Source organism: Leptidea sinapis, chromosome 16 (assembly GCF_905404315.1).
Source record: "Leptidea sinapis chromosome 16, ilLepSina1.1, whole genome shotgun sequence".
In the NCBI taxonomy this organism is placed as follows: domain Eukaryota; kingdom Metazoa; phylum Arthropoda; class Insecta; order Lepidoptera; family Pieridae; genus Leptidea; species Leptidea sinapis.
The window spans coordinates 1,745,401-1,761,025 of record NC_066280.1 but is presented as its reverse complement, the minus strand read 5'-3'; positions in this window follow the sequence as shown (position 1 = coordinate 1,761,025).

The window sequence follows — 15,625 nt, the reverse complement described above, 5'->3', positions numbered from 1 at the left end:
CTAACTTACTTAAACATAAGGAATACGGTTGAATTCTATTCAACCACTTTTAGTCTATATAGAGAACTTGCCAACCAAAAATTTCGTTATACGTTCGTAGCAAGCCCTTAGAATGAACACCGACACAGACACGCACACACCGCCTTCGCAGGCGTAGGCGCGGTCAACCACCGCAAACCACTGGCACTCGTCACTCTGACGATGGCCAGCGGCCCGCACCCTAGATACACCACACATTGTTTTGATACCCGACGAGACGTTAGTCCTCGTCCTGTAATCGCTTCACTACACTCACTCACACACGGACTGACTGACGGACTGACATACACTACTTACACAATCACAAACACACTCCACAAACAGACACAAACACAAACATACATGCACACAAACATTTACACTACGTACATACATACAAACACACATACATACAATCATAAACACATACATACACACTTACATACATTACACAAATCATCACCACACTCGCCGGCGAGTGTGTTCTTATCACCTTTTCATCTTTCATCTTCATTTCATCTTCATTTTCATTCTCTCTCCTTCCCACAAGCACACAGCCGGTCTGAGGTTCGAGTCTCCTTAGGAGACGCCCCGCGACTGTTGTTGCGTAGTCTTTGCGGCCTCCACGGCCCACGTCCTACTTCGCTGTGAAAGCCAGGGCTGCTAACAGCACAGAGGAGGTTTTAGTCGGTATGGGGTGTCCGCTGACGCGGACACTCGAGTCCGACATATTACGCCCCGTTCCGGGGCGTAAATACGTAACCGTATTTCCTCCTCTCAAAAAAAAAAAGCCCTTAGAATGTTAAGAATCCTCTTAATACTAAGAACATGAATAAGCCTGGGACAGAATATCATCGATTATTATTATATTACAAAGTCCTCCGCCGCGTCTATCCGTCTGTCTGTCTGTTGGCGATAAAATCAAAAGCTACTGCACCGGTAGTCTGCTGTTTTCACCAAAGGATATCGTGATTCTCAAGGAAGGTTTTAGTATATAATTTGTTTAGTTTTTGTATATATTATTGTATAGTATTATTGATATTTGTTGGAGGTGTCGGAAAAAAATAAGCCAGCTGGGAGCGTTCAATGAAAACACTGTCTAACCCTTTGAGATAATATAACAAAATCATGTAAGGTGGCATTGTGTATCTTAGATAGATCTACAGAAAAGTCTGCGATAACATAGGATACGAATACAATATTAATCCTATTCAATTCATTACTACATACTATAAAAAACATTAATTTCCAGGGGCCTTACACTAGATTATTCCCGAATAGTTAGGTACGTACAAACTTGAATGAGTTTATGGTTTGTACAAGAACGGTGATATTGTAAATATAATTAGTTATAACTAAATAAAGAAGAATATAAAATAATCACAAAGAAATTGTTTAAGCCAATATGCCTACTATACATATATATTATATAACTGCTTTTGTTTTAATTAAAATTTAGGTAGGTACTCCACCTACGTAGCTTATAGTGGTGGCTCATTAGGTTATATTTGTGGCTTTGTATCGAACTCGAAATATAATGAAATGAAATATATCTTTATTGTACACCACAAAATAATTAAAAATAACAAAAATTTAGACTACAAATATCAATAGGGGGCCTTATCGCTTAAGAGCGATTTCTACCAGGCAACCTGTAATGAAGTAGTTTTAGTTGAAAAGATAACAGAAGGTGGTGTTATCGATATGCATATAACTTAAACATACAGTAAATAATTCCAAGAAAAGAACTGGTAATGAATTTGTCACAGTAATAAATAATAATTATGGATCATTGTTTTGAAAGATTGGAGAGTTTGAGCCTTTCTGATTTCAGAGGGAAGAGAGTTCCATAGCTTGCACAGCAAATGAATTGTTGAAAAAGGAAGTTTTATGAACAGGTGTACAAAGCAAGAGATTATGGACAGACCGAAGATATAGTTGGTGAGAACTTAATGCTGAAAATTTTTCCTTGAGATGTATAGGAGTTTTAAGATCAAATAGGACACGGTAGAGATGTATAAGTATATGGGAATTTCTACGCAAGTGGATAGGGAGCCATTTGAGCTTTTTGCGAAATTCAGACACGTGGTTATACTTACGTAGTCCAATTATAAAATGAATACACATTCTTTCGAGCTTATCCAACTGGATTTCGGTTAAACAGGTTCGACATATGAAATGTCAGCGTAGTCAAGAAAGGACAGGAGGAGGGATTGAGCGAGTAAAGTTTTCGTGGGAATAAGAAGAAAGTTTTGGAGTTTTTTAATGAGTGAGAGGCAGCATAGAGCTGCCTACTAAGTTCCTTTAACCGATGGTGCCAAGACAAATTCTGATCAATGAATACGTCCAGGCTCTTAACAGAGCAGCTAAAAGGAATAAGAGTTCCACCTACACAAATGGGAGGTAGATTACCCCACTCAACTTTATTCGTTAGTTGTGAGCAAAGCTCAATGTATTATTGTTGGTAACAATAATACATTGAGTTTTCGACGGATTCACTTTTAAACCATGGGCAGTACTCCATTCCACGATTGTAGTTAAGTCTTTGTTAGTGTTTTTAATAGCTAAAGGCAGACCCTCGAGAGAAGATTGTGAGTATATCTGGAGATCGTCTTCATACATATGATACCAAGAAGTTAAATTTTTAGTTATAGAGTTAATACAAACTGCAAAAAGAAGAGGAGACAGTACACCGCCTTGTGGAACTCCAGCGGAAAGGTTAGACCAGTTCAAAGTGTTATCAGCAATCTTAGTCCTTTGCCGACGCCCACGTAAATAGCTTCGAAACCACCCTATCACTGTTGGAGATATGTTAATGGAACTCAACATGCTCAGCAAAATATCAAAGTCGAGTAGTGTAAGTATTGTGAGCTGTTGCTTATCCATGCTAGATCGGATATCATCGGTAATTTTTATAAGTGCAGTAGTTGTACTATGTCCTGGACGAAAACCAGATTGGAGAAGGTTAAGACTACTGTGCTTATTAATAAATATAGAGAATTATTGATGGACTAAGCGTTCAAGAACCTTGGAAAGAAAAGGTAGTATAGATATGAGGCGATAGTCAGAAAGATTATGTGGTTTAGAGATTTTTGGTATTGGAATAACATTAGCGTCTTTCCAGGCTACAGGAAATTGGCTAGACGTTATGGAAAAATTAAGAATATGAGAGATTCTAGGAAATATATCTATATCTATGATAGGAAGGATCATAATATTACGACTAATGAAACCACTACCAACGGCCTTAGATGTAACAGACAAAATGTTTTTTTCGCGTCACAATCAGTGAAGGGAGAGAAGTTGAACGGTGGAAAATCAGGGGTTGGAATTAAGGAAAGGGATTTAAGCGTAAGAGCTTTTGTGTTATTGTCAAGAAAATATGAATTTTGAGAGAAATGTTGATTAAGTTTTCCAATATTTAGATTTATTCAGTTATTAAATTCAATAATTTATCACTACTTTACATATTAAATCACAGAAATGTGAAATAGGGTTTTAAAGGAAACAGAAATGCAGCGATTGACTTTCAAAAGCTCATCTTCTGCAGCACAAATATGCATATATATATATACCATAGTTGGGATATAATACTATGAAAATAACTAAACTAGTCGCGCCGTATCTACGTCGGTTAATTGTCTTATGTTTTTAACCGCGTATGCAGAACTAAGCGAATCCTTCAATAACGCAATAATGCTTACAAATTACTGATTCACGGAAAAAGTAGGCGCCGTTGTGGTACCCATAAACTAGACGGTATCCCGTATATAGGAGCCTCCCACTGGTAAAGAGACTGACCTATTACTTCAATCCATTTCTTGCAGCTGATATCATTTCAACAGTGACATTTCAATAACCGATCCATGGAATATTTTGGTAATCAATGTTTTCAATCCACGTTGGACGTATCTGTATATTTTTTTTTCTTTATTGTTCACAATAAAATGTAAAACAAATAAATTACTAATATAGTCACCCACAAGAAACCATGTAAGGTTTATCAGTAGAGACGATATTGATATCTGATACTAATTATATTAACACGCTCTATAATACACATAATTACATTAAAATTTTTTGGTTAATATACTTCGTCTTTTCCGATTTTTTATCATTACTTTCTAAGATGCCATTTCCGCCTACCATATGCATTGTTACATTATGTTTTTAGGTAGGACAGACTACGGAGGTGTGGTTGCCGAGACCGTTTTATTAAAACCTTAACGTTTGAGATTTCTTCCATTAAAACAGAGATTTTCATCTAATCGTACGCATTGGAACTGCAAAATTGGAACAAACCCATTTCGTCATTTAAATATTTCTTTCTTATGTGTTGCTGCAGTTCGATTCAGGCAGGCAACGCGAGCACACGTGCCGCGTTATCTGTCCTCCTTCGAATATTTCTATTACCTGCGTTATCGCACTCTCTGCTCAGGCCACCTGGGCTAGCTATTGTTATCGCGCGCTATTGTTCGGGACTCTTTGAGTCTCAAAGCTGCCACAGAGGCCAACAGGCAACCAAGGCAGCAGCGCCTTTGCCTTCATGTTTGAGCTGTCAGAGCTGTTCGACATAGACGAAATCACAGCCCTGGCCAGCAGGCTCGATGCTGTCCGGGACGACCCGCCGTCGCTCCTGCAAGTTATGGCAGACAACGTCAAAATATTCCGAGCCCTCTCCGATATAGGGGGAAACTATAAAAACATTCGCGATGCCTAATTACGTAAGCGGACGGGTTAAACCACATACGCTCCGTATAGCGTATTTTAACGCCCAAGGCCTTAAGCCACAACTAGACTTGGTGAAGGAGTTCGCTCACGAACATCAATTAGACCTATTCTTAGTGCAAGAGACATTTCTAAAACCACGTATACGCGATCCGCGTATCGCTAATTATTACTTAGTCAGGAATGATCGCACCACCCGTATGGGCGGTACCCTCATTTATTTTAAAAGGTCTGTACACTGCATACCTATAGATCCGCCGGTCCTCACTAACATCGAGGCCTCTGCCATCCGAGTCAGTATGGCGAATCACCAGCCGATCACTGTTATTTCAGCTTATCTTCCGCCTAACAAACAAGTATTATACACAGATATAGAAGCATTACTCGGCCACGGGGCCGCAGTCATAGTGGGCGGCGATTTTAACGCCAAACACTCCAGCTGGAACAGTAGAGCCACAAATAGAAACGGAATCTTATTAGATTCACTGACAGACACGCTGAACTTTTCAGTAATAGCACCCGACAAACCAACACGTTATCCGGATAACGTCGCGCACCGACCCGACATTCTAGACGTTGCGTTACTTAAAAACGTAACGCTCAATGTAAATTCAATCGAGGTTTTTCACGAATTAGAGTCAGACCACCGGAACGTCATCCTAAATCTAGGCCCACCTGTTAACTTTCAACCACCGACGAAAACAGTGATCGACTGGCAACGGCTGGAAAAGGATCTCGAGTCTATCAAGTCCGACGACCTTGACCTTATACCGGACGTCATCGACTCGGTCGACACGGTTCACAGTGCTATCTCTCATGTGACGTCACATATAGAGAATAGGATCAAGGCCTGCTCCAGGCAGGTTCCGACGATGCAACCGCATCGCCTAAACCTGCCTCCAGAGGTCAGGAACTTACTCACACAGAAGCACAGAGCCACTAGACTTTACGATAGGTATCCGTCGGTCGAGAATAGGCGCAACCTCCGCTACCTACAGCGGGTGGTACGGGAACGTATCGCGGAACTTCGCGGCGAACGTTGGGACCGTTTGCTCGGCAACCTTAAGCCATCACATGTGGCTTTCTGGAAGCTGCCTCGCGCGTTCAAACAGGAGCCGCCCACTGTCATGCCTCCTTTGGACAGACCGGAACTGCAGCCGGCGCTCGATGACGATGAGAAGGCTGAATGCCTCGCCGATAGTCTCGAGAGTCAGTGCTCTCCAAATGCAGCAGCCGACCCGACACACGTTGACGAAGTTGATCGTGAAGTTGAACGTCGCTCCGCTCTGAGCCCTTCAGGCGATGTAATAAAACCCACCTCTTACGAAGAGGCGAAGCTAATCATTAAGGAGCTTCACTCCAAGATGGCCCCGGGGCCCGACACTATAAACAATAGGGTTCTTAAAATCCTACCCTCGACTCTTATTACTTTTTTGGTTACCATTTTTAATATTCTATTGTCTAATAGCGCGTTCCCCGAACAATGGAAGAACGAATTCCATTGTTATCGGTATCCCAAAACCCAATAAACCTAAAGCTAATCCGAGTAGCTATAGGCCTATTAGCTTAATTAACTCGATCGGGAAACTTTACGAAAGATTAATCCTCGCGCCTCTTAATCATTACATCGCGGAGCTCAACCTGATACCCGACATACAGTTCGGATTCAGAACCGCTCACTCGTGTCCCCAGCAGGCTCAGCGACTCACCGAGTACATTCTCGTACGGCGTCAACTTCACACTACCACGGCAGCCGTGTTTTTCGATGTCGCGAAGGCATTCGACAAGGTATGGCACAACGGCTTAGTATTCAAGCTGTATCAACTGAGAATGCCAGACAGGCTCGTGCGCATCATACGAGCCTACCTTACTGATCGCTCCTTCCGATATCGAGTAGAGGGCACCCTATCCTCACCCAGACCCATCAGGTCTGGCGTGCCACAGGGTACAGTCCTCTCTCCCACTCTTTTCTCGCTCTTCACGAGCGACATTCCCAAGTTTCCGAGTGTCCAGCTAGCTCAGTACGCTGACGATACGGCACTCTACTTTGGCTCCGCTCTATTGAACCGCTCAACCTTGAGCAGGAACATTAAAGTGCTTCAAGCCGCCGTCGATGAACTAGGCAACTGGTTCAGAAAATGGCGGATTGAAGTGAACCCCACCAAGAGAGCAGCGGTACTCTTCGGTAACGCGAATAGCATCCGCGCTAAAAAACGACCGAACGACGTCATTAAATTGTATGAAACACCCATACCGTGGGTGAAGGATTACAAATACTTAGGAGTCCCGTTCAACAGCAATATGAACTTCAAGAAACATATGGATACGGTATGCAATAGAGCCCGATTTGTCCTCAGTCGCCTTTATCCACTTGTGTGTGGGCGAAGCAAACTTCCGCTCAAACACAAAGTGACGCTGTACAAAACCATCGTACGGCCCATACTGTCATACGCAAGCGTCGTTTTCGCGCACACCCGACCGAGCTACTTACGTCGTTTGCAAGTAGTTCAAAATAAATTCACGCGCATGGCAACCGGAGCCCCGTAGTTCATCCGAAACGTTGACCTTCAACGCGACCTAGAGCTTCCGACGATAGCTCAACACTTTAAAGAGATCTCGCGACGCTTCTTTGACAAGGCGCCTAACCATCCCAACATCTTGGTTAGGAAGGCATGCGGGTACACCCCCCTTCACCATAGTCTCAACCCAATAAGACGTCCCAGACACGTAACGGTAGACCCGGATGACGACATCACCATCGCGAACGCGACATCCACACAAACACCGACACAGACACGCACACACCGCCTTCGCAGGCGTAGACGCGGTCAACCACCGCAAACCACTGGCACTCGTCGCTCTGACGATGGCCAGCGGCCCGCACCCTAGATACACCACACATTGTTTTGATACCCGACGAGACGTTAGTCCTCGTCCTGTAATCGCTTCACTACACTCGCTCACACACGGACTGACTGACGGACTGACATACACAACTTACACAATCACAAACACACTCCACAAACAGACACAAACACAAACATACATGCACACAAACATGTACACTACGTACATACATACAAACACACATACATATAATCATAAACACATACATACACGCTTACATACATTACACAAAATATCACCACACTCGCCGGCGAGTGTGTTCTTATCACCTTTTCATCTTTCATCTTCATTTCATCTTCATTTTCATTCTCTCTCCTTCCCACAAGCACACAGCCGGTCTGAGGTTCGAGTCTCCTTAGGAGACGCCCCGCGACTGTTATTGCGTATTCTTTGCGGCCTCCACGGACCACGTCCTACTTCGCTGTGAAAGCCAGGGCTGCTAACAGCACAGAGGAGGTTTTAGTCGGTATGGGGTGTCCGCTTACGCAGACACTCGAGTCCGACATATTACGCCCCGTTCCGGGGCGTAAATACGTAACCGTATTTCCTCCTCTCAAAAAAAAAAAAAAATTGTTGCTGTACTATAGTTTTTAATATTTTTACTTGTAATTTATAAATGATTGTCGAGTCTAATAATTATTTATCGAATCTGCTAATGATAAGTCTTATAATAGATAAGCCTAAGAGCTCTATAGGGTAACTTATATCTTACTTATTAGGGTAACTTATACTTATAATAAATATGTAAAGAAAAAAATTCTGTACCAAGAAAAAAAATTATCAAAACCGAGTCATTGGGATGTAAGAAGAGAAATAGAACAACTTCCGATTTATTTTGGAATTTTTTGTTTCTCTGTCTGTTTATATGTTTATACGGGCTAATTTTAAAATAAATTACTTGCCGAGTACCGATCTTAGCCTAGCGCAGACACTGTCAATATGAGACTCCCAGTTGAAACGATTATCTATAGTAAGTCCCAAATCCATGTTTTTTTTTCGAGAGGAGGAAAATACATTTACGTATTTAGGCCCCGAAACGGGGCCCATATGACTAAAAACCTCTCTATGCTGTTAGCCCTGAAGACTTTTACAGCGACATAGGACGTGGGCCGTGGAGGCCGCAAAGACTACGCAACAACAGTCGGGGGGCGTCTCCTAAGGATACTCGAACCTAGGACCGGCTGTGTGCTTGTGGGCCAAATACATGTGCATCTAGTATCTCTACTGGCTCACACTAGCATTGTGTACGCGCATGATGGAGACAGTGGTAATCCTGAGCAACAATGTTTGGACGGAACGTTAACTTGTTACGTGCACTATGTTTAATCTACTAATAAAGTAATCTATTTATCTTAATGTGACAGATCAGCGTTTTCTTATAAATGCAATTTGAAATTCAGATTGACAAATTTGAAATGTAGATCCAGAATTATTGCAGGATAGAATAGGCCATACATTAGAAATATATTGATCTATAAATAAGTAGAATTTAAATATACTTACATCTTAAGAGATCGAATATTAAAATGGCCCGTAATGAGAACAAAGGGTAAAAGAAAAAAATGTTTTTTTTTTACGCCCCGACAAAGGGAAAGGGCTACCCTCCGGGATAATGATGGAGAATGCTCATACATATCAACGCAGCCTAAGTCTGCTTTGGTTGTCCGGAAATTACGTTAAACCAAAGTGCCTGCCCATTAAACACTACCGGAGGTTGGCTTTGGACAAGTGCCTTCTAAGCCTTCATCGAAGGCGACCTTCTCTTGGGGAGAGAAAGTGGCACTTCTTATCATTATCCGCTGGAATATTTGTGTAAAAGGAACTATTATATAAATGACTCGGCATTAATTGATTTGTTGAAATAACTATTAATTAATTTTGGTGTTGATCAGCGCCATCTAGTATGGAAACATAAAACTAGCTGCTCCACTGTAATTGCAAAACTGCAAAACCGTAATACTAGATTACGACCCTTGCTTTTCAACTTTGCTGTTACTCCATAGATGGTAACAACACACAAATAAGGCACCCAATAATTTTTTACACAATTTAATATTATAGACTTACAATTTACTAGTAAATAAAATATTAATAGGGATTAAACTATGAAATAGCCGTTGTATTTTAATAGGTAAGTACTCCGAATTGTCATAGAACCTACATGGTTTGAGATTTTTAAGTGAAACCTTTGTCACGTATCTATCATATGGAGTTCTTCTTTTAAAATTTGTTGATCAACATTCGATTACTGACGTTCAGTTGTTTTTTTATTCAGCTTAGACAAGAAGATGGATACTTCGAAATTTTTTGAATACGGGTTCCGACGCGGAACTAACGCGGCAGAAACAGCTCGCAATATCAATGTTGCGTTTTGAGAAGGGACTATTAATGATTGCACCGTGCGATTTTGCTTTAAACGCTTTCGTGATGGAAACTTTGATTTGAAGAACGAACCACGATGAAGACAGCAACCATAAGTGAATAACAATGAATTGAAAGAGATGGTGGAAGCCGATCCGAGCCCAACTAACCAGGAATTAGCGGCATGGTTTATCGTTACCGTACCAACAATATTGACTTATTTGAGTCAAATAAATATAATAAAAAATATGAAAAATGGGTGCCTCATGACTTGACTCATACGCAGAAAGAAAAGCGTGTTGAAACTTGTGTTGCCTTGTTGAATCGATACAGAAATGAAGGAATATTGGATCGAATTGTGACATGCGATGACAAGTGGATTCTTTACGATAATCATAAAAATGCAATGGCTGACCCCAGGTCAAACGCTGCAACAGTGTCCTAAAGCTAAAGCTTAACAATAAAAAGGTAATGGTAACTGATTGGTGGTCTCAACATGGTGTTATTCACTATAGATTTCTTCGATATAGTCAAGTAATAACGGCAGATGTCTCTATGCCGAATTCCAAACAATAATAGCAAAACTAGCAGTGAAACAGCGCCGACTCATGAATCGATCTTCACCATTATTGATCCATGATAACGCGTGACCTCACACAGTTTGAACTCTATAGGAACTGCAATGAGAAACTATTCGTCACCCTCCGTATTCATCAGACCTTGCTCCAAGGGAGTACAATTTTTTTCGTGATTTGGACAATTTTCTACGTGATAAATATATTGTAGTACAACCTGATGTATAGTATTTTGAAAAGTCATGATTTCGCCAATTTGATCTCAATAATAATAATCTCGCCAATCTAATTATAATAGATGGTGATTTCTTCTGTTTTAATACAACGATTATATTATTCGAAAACCAACAATACCTGTGGATATATTTTTTGGCGGCTGGTCTTCTCAATGCGAGGGAAGGCTTTGCCGCAGGAGTTAAATGTTCAGAAATATAAAAAGCCTGTAAATTTAAGATTAGATTTAAGTAGTCTGTTTGTAGTCAAGTGCTTCGATCCTTATATTTTTTATGGAATTCCTTTGTTAGGCGCAACAATTTATTTCTTCTGAGATTACTTTTGAAGATAACAACAATCGGATGCACTGACCCATGCATTGATTTCTCAGTTCTGAAGAAGGTTTGACATTCAGAAAGGTCAAAGTGCATTTACATTACAATTTTTTTTCCATAATTGAAGATAAAATCAATTTTTTTTGTTTCTGGAATTCCTCTTATTTCAATATTACAGGATTTCTCTCTCATCTCGAGATCTTCCAACTTAGCATCCTCGTGTGTTAATCTATTCCTACTGGATCTGTTCTCCTGTAAAAGTTGGCCACGCAGCTGCTCCAAATCTTTAATATTTTTCTTCTCGGCCGTCACCGTGTCAAGTATCGCATCATATTGTCCTCATAAGTTGTTGATGGAGTCTTGAATTTTCGAGGTTTTATCAGTAAGAGTTTTATAATGATCAATTAACTTACTGTTGACTTCTATTAAAATTTCTTTCTTATAACGGTCGAAACTGCTTTTACTAAGACAATTTGAGCAGGCGTTATAAATTATAAACTAGCTAGGGCCTTTATAACGTAAATGTTGAGGGTAGATTAATATTATTATTTCTACAGAAATTGTACACTCACTGTACTTAAGATTTATTTATTTCACACAGACCTAACACAAATTCACAAACACATGGATGTGAATAATTTAATATCTACATTTCTTTTACTCCAAATAAAAGGGCAATAGTGTTATCTCTTTCTTTTTGCTATAGCAACTTTAACACACTCATAGAGAAAATTGGAATGAAGCAGTCGCCATATTATTTAGCAGCAAATAAGCGACATATGGCGTCTTCATTTATTACATTATCATATCATATATCATATATTATTATATGTAAACAAGTCACAACTCCTTGTGCTTTCTTTTGCGTTTATTTTTTGCTAATAGTGATTTATTGTGCTAACTGCTACTGTAATAATAAATATATACTGAAAGAGGATGGTGAAGTGCAGTGCGCCTTTGTGCGGCAACGCAACATATAAGAAAACAGTTGAAATTACTTTTCACTGGTCAGTTATTCATGCGTTTTATTTATTTTCATATTATCACAGTAATATTCATAGATGATAAGACTACGTTTAACTATTTACTATGGTTTATTTATGGAGTCGTCGTGAAATGAGATTGTGGAGTTTTTATTTTGATAAACATTATCCATTTGACGTTTTACGTACTTGCCTTTTAGGGGCCGCATCACAGGGCCGCATCACATTCAGATATTTTTATTACTTTTTAATAATGCATTCAGTTATTTTATTTTGGGATGTATGCTAACCGTAACCGTTGCACAGGCTTCCCAAGGATGAAAGTATGAAACTTACATGGTTGACCAATATGAAGAGACATGACTGGCAGCCCACATCATCTAGTGTCCTATGCTCTAAGCATTTTGAACCACACTTAATAGATAAAAGTGGATTTCGAACAGTAGCAATTCCAACAATATTCAATCTGTTACAAGAAGTAAGTTCTTACTTTTATTTTTAATTGAGGTTTTAATAATTGCTGCATTTTATCAGTATTATATTGAATCTTGGGATGGGTTAGTACCTAGATACTTATTTATCTAAAGCAAGGCTAAGGCCAAAAATATGAAAGAATAAAATTTATGGGACTCATTATGTTTGTTCATATTGGAATTATTCAATATGGAACTTTCAGTATGTTTATTAAAAATACTTTAACAGTGACATGCACGAGCATTAATTATATTATGTGCAACTTAATAAAAGCACAATTTCCTACAGTGTTTTCCTCACAGTCAGTTTACTCTATTTTGCCTCGGAGGCATGTTTACTGCATCACATATTAGCAACAGATAACTTATAAGATAAGCCTTTATATATACATATATAGCCTTTATATATACATATATATAAAGGCTTATCTTATTAAATTTAATATGTTTATTTGAAACAGAAACTTGAACAAATATTATTGCTGTCAAAACAGATTTTGGTTGAAGTACCAATTTATATGATAAAATCAGTCGAATATTTTCATTCCATTTACTTTTCCAGGCAATACCTACAGTGTCTAGAGGTCATGCTGTACAGCCAAGTACTGGTACCTCTACTGCATATCCACAGTGTGTAAGTAATCTCTTCTTTAACTGAATTTATACTTTTATATTAAGGCTTTATTAAGCATTTTTTAATTTAATATTAGAACCTATTCTGTTACATATTAGTTAGTTGTGTTAGCATTTGGTTGTTTGTATGTACCTGTTAGAGTAAAAACTTCCTCTATGAATTAATACTTAATGAACATAACAATCATTTATTCCAAAATTTTAAAGTTAAATACCAATGACAGCTTTGTTCACTAAATAATTGGTGTTGGTACTAAGTAGTTACAAAGTTAAGTAATTTCATAAAACTAGTTTTAATAATTATATCAATAACATCTTTCACTTACAGATTATTACATTTTTGACAACATTGTAAACAGAACTATCTCAAAACTCTGAATTACCTAAAATACCTTGCTTGAAGTTTTGTAATAAATGAATAAAACCAACCATACATGATAAGTATGTATGTTGTCAGAGTACTTAAAATGTATCTCATGTGGCATTTTTATAGCTGTATCCCCTGCTTTTATCAGCAATTAAGTCAACATAAAATAGTATTCAGATACTTTTTGTTTTCAGACTTCAAGAATGAAGCAAGAGCATGTTCTGCAAGACATTCAAAATATACAACCTAGTGTCTCTAGTGTAGTCTCAATTTACGTAAGTTAACTTTTGTCTCTCTACACCAATTATTCAGGTTTATTCACAGTATGTTTTTAATTATCTTATTAAAGTTTCACACATTAAAGTACTCGTAAATCATAATGTATGATGAACCTATAAGAATTTACTTCCTGTACTACCTAATATTTTTAATATGATAGAGTAAGTAACATAGAAGCAGATGTTCCACCTGATAGTAAATGGTCACCATCACCTATGGCATCTACTATCTCAATAGTAACAACTTGGGTCACTAACTAATAATTAATTATGTTTATTTTTAATTGATCTGTTCAATTTCTTCTTTATTTAAATTGTACAAATTTTAAATGTCTAAAATAATAATAAAGAGTAAGAATCCAAATGTGTTAAGTTTTCTTAAGTGTTAGTTCCACCAATATTTGTCTTTAAACAATTCAACACGTGTTTCGCCTCTTCACGAGACATCCTCAGGACATGTTGACTCGCCAAACTCTGGTATGAGACAGTTGATAATTATGGATTCCCGCAAAGTAATGCCTACGTCAATAAATTTTCAAAGAGTAAGGACAAAATAATCTTATTCATAGTCTAATTAAAAGTACTGCAACTGATGAAACCATCTATTCTGTATTTTATAATAGTCCTGTAAGATGGAGAGAAGACATTCTGTAAAGGCTTAGTCTCTTTCATCACTATTTTAAAAATAAAAAATCAGTAAGTTATTTCTTTACTTTCAGGATGAAGTCAACTGCAAAAAGGATGAAGAAATAAGAAAAATTAAACATAAAGCTTTCCTCAAAAATAAAAGGATAAAAGCACTGAAACAACAGAATGCACGGCTTAAGAAAAAAGTGTCAAAGTGCTCTGAAATAATATCCAGCCTCAAAGAGAAGTTAAATCTCAACGAATTTCATATAGTGTCAGGAATGAACCTAAAAAATAAAGATTTCTTTATAAGATATATGAAAAAAGCAACAAAAAGTTCCACTTTGGTTAAGTCATATTCACCGGAATTGAGGGCTTTTGCTCTTCAATTAAATTTTTACTCGCCTAGAGCATACAATTTTATTCGAAACTCATTTAACACAGTCTTACCTCACCAGGCCACATTGTCACGCTGGTATAAAAAGGTTGACGCTGAACCAGGTTTCACCTATGAAAGCTTTGAAACTTTAGATGCATTAGCTAAACAAAGCAAACATGAAGTTCTTGTAAATCTAAGTTTAGATGAGATGGCTATACGGAAAGGTTTAATCTGGGATGGTACTGATAATAGGTTTAAAGGCTATGTTGGCACCAGCACAAATGTCTTTGACGATAGTTTACCTTTGGCCACTCAAGCGTTTGTAATATTAGCGACAGCAATTAACTTTAATTGGATACTACCAATCGGCTATTTTTTTATAAACTCCATGACAGGTGAGCAACGCGCCAATATAGTCAAAATGGCAATTCATATGTTATTTGAAATAAAAATTTTGGTATGTGGCTTAACATTTGATGGTGCTGCGTCAAATATCAGTATGGCGACTCATTTAGGACGTGATTTTAATTTAAAATATTTTCATCCCTTCTTCATGTTTGAGAATAGAAGAATACATGTTTTTTATGACCCATACCATATGATTAAACTCGTTAGAAATACCTTGGGCGAATTCGGTAGTTTAATGGATCAAAATGGTGACATCATAAATTTTAAATATCTCAGTCTATTGCTGGAACTTCAAACCGAAAAAGGGTTACACCTAGCAAATAAATTAAAACAAGCTCAT